The sequence below is a fragment of the Eubalaena glacialis genome, chromosome 9 (assembly GCF_028564815.1).
Source record: "Eubalaena glacialis isolate mEubGla1 chromosome 9, mEubGla1.1.hap2.+ XY, whole genome shotgun sequence".
In the NCBI taxonomy this organism is placed as follows: Eukaryota; Metazoa; Chordata; class Mammalia; order Artiodactyla; family Balaenidae; genus Eubalaena; species Eubalaena glacialis.
In genome coordinates this window covers 81,395,569-81,398,539 of record NC_083724.1, presented here as the reverse complement: position 1 = coordinate 81,398,539, position 2,971 = coordinate 81,395,569, and positions in this window count along the sequence as shown.

Genomic DNA, 2,971 nt, shown 5'->3' with positions numbered 1-2,971 from the left:
AATGTTCTAATTTCATTCCTTTATATAGCTGTCCAGTGTTCCCAGCACCACCTATCGAAGAGACTGTCTTTTCTCCATTGTATATTCTTGCCTCCTTTGTCATAGATTAATTGACTATAAGTGCATTGGTCTGTTTCTGGACTCTCCATTCTGTTCCATTGATCTGTGTGTGGCTGTTTTTGTGCCATTACCATACTATTTTGATGACTGTAGCTTTGTATTATAGTCTGAAGTCAGGGAGTGTGATTCCTCCAGCTCTGTTCTTCTTTCTCAAGATTGTTTTGGCTATCTGTGGTCTTTTGTGTTTCTGTACAAATTTTTAAATTATTTGCTCTAGTTTTGTGAAAAATGCCATTGATATTTTGACAGGGATTGCATTGTATCTATAGATTGCCTTGGGTAGTATGGTCATTTTAACAATATTAATTCTTCCAATCCAAGAACACAGTATATCTTTCCATCTGTTTGTGCCATCTTCAATTTCTTTCACCAGAGTCTTATAGTTTTCCTAGTACAGGAAACAGGTCTTTTACCTGTTTAGGTAGGTTTATTCCTAGGTATTTTATTCTTTTTGATGCTATGGTAAATGGGATTGTTTCCTTAATCTCTCTTTCTGATAGTTTGTTGTAGTGTTCAGAAATGCAACCAATTTCTGTATATTAATTTTATATCCTGCAAGTTTACTGAGTTCATTGATGAGCTCTAGTAGTTTTCTGGTGACATCTTTAGGATTTTTCATGTATATTATCATGTCATCTGCAAACAGTGACAGTTTTACTTCTTCCTTTCCAATTTGGATTCCTTTTATTTCTTTTTCTTGCCTGATTGCTGTGGCTAGGACTTGAATAAAAGTGGCAAGAGCAGCCATCCTTGTCTTGTTCCTGATCTTAGAGGAAATGCTTTCAGTTTTTCATCATTGAGTATGATGTTAGCTATAGTTTTGTCATGAAAAGAAACCTACTTTAAATATAAATATAGATTAATGTAACCCTGCTCTGCCATCCTGCTCCCACACCCCCTCAACATTTAGACATTGCCAAATTTGTTTTGCTCATTGGTTCAACATCTCCAACAAAAAGTATTGGAATCCACTCTTTGAGTCCCCTGCCTACCAGTATTCTGGCTCAATTCTCCCAAGACAGGCACTGTTCTATTTTCCTAAACATCCATATATATGTTTCCTCCTCTGGTTGCTCCTGAAATCTTAATTACTCCCCATATCTCCTTTATTGGCAAAGTTCTTGTGCAGTGGCCACCAGCTCTTTGAGTTGCTAGCAGTCATATTCCCTGTTTCAGTTAATGGCTCCACCATCCACCTGATCATACAGGCTATAATCCAACATTGTTGCTTTCACCACCTCTGTTGTATCATCCAAGAACTTCAGGCAAAATGGACCTCACAGCACCACAGATTGTGACCTACCTATAGCCTAACTTCATAGGATGACCTCACCTAATTAGAGTTGATGGTTCTGCTATGATTCTCCTGGCAGCCTGTTAACAAATGATACTTATTGTTGGATGTGTGCATTTCTTTTAACCTAACTTTCTAGGGGCCTGGATGCCCCTCTTAATGCCCCTCTCTCCTTCACACACAGTCCATTAGTAAGTCTTGTGGGTGCTACTTCCAAAACATCTCACACATATGTCACACATATGTCTCCTTACCTTAGAGGAACACTTACCTCCTTGTTGGTGGATTGTTGTACTTGCCTCCTGACTGGTTCTTTTTGCTTCCAAGCTCTTCTTTCTCTTGGCTGGCCTCTGCATTGTTGGGTAAATTTTGTTTTTACAAACAAACCCTGTTACTCTGATCATAAAACTTCATGGATGGCTTACAGGAAAGTCTAAACTCCTGGTATGCACAGTTACTCAGTGTCTACCATATCAGCCTCAGCACCCATCACTCTCTCATGTACGTTCCAGCCTCACTGAACATCTCTCCTTTTCCAGAATACTCCATGTAGCTTTAGGCCTCTCTCCTCCTGTTCACACTTTGTCAAAATACCCTTTCCTTTCTTCTTCACCTAGATAATTGCTCATAATTTCAAACCTCATTAAGAAGTTTTCTACTCTGATATTGCCCAGGAAGTCTAATTCAGGAGTTCCACAATGCACAGTCCTGGGCCTTGCCCCTCATCTCTACTCTTTTCCTGGGTGATGTCATTCATAACAAGGCTTCAATTATTGGCATACATATGATCCACAAATTTATATCTCTCACACAGACTTTTCCTCTGAGTTCCAGGCTCATATATCCAACCACCTACTTGACATTGCCTTTTTTACATTCAAGAACACTTTTAATCTTCATAAAAATTATGACATAAGCACTATTATTATTCTCATTTTGAAAACTAGAAAACTGAGGCTCAGAAAAGTGAAATATGTTGTGTAGGTTTGCGTAACTGATTAATGTTTGATGGAACTGGAACCCAGAACTCTCTGCCCTCAAACTTTTTTTTTTTGGCCGTGCTGCATGGCATGCAGGATCTTAGTTCCCTGACCAGGGATGGAACCCATGCTCCCTGCAGTGGAAGTGTGGAGCCCTAACCACTGGGCTGCTGGGGAATTCCCTCTGCCCTCAAACTTTATGCTTTTATCTAACATATCACTATTGCCTCTTAAAATTTACATCAGGGAAATGGAGGTAGCTTGCTTGAAATAATAATAATTATAATAGTAATAGTAATAATAAAACTATTACTGTTAAAAAATGGAACCAACTTGTTTGAATAGGAATAAATCAACACTCTAGACAATTCAAAACTTAGACAATATAATAGAACCTTAGGGCTGGATGGCATTTTGAAGGTCATTCAGTCCATCCATCTTTCTTTCTTACTTGATTCTGGGACTTTTTTGAGGTCATAGTTTTTTTTTTTAAGAAATATTTTTCATTTGAATGGATTAATATTACTTTTTCTGAGCAATGAGGAGAGAAAATGAATCACCTTAATATTATTTCAAC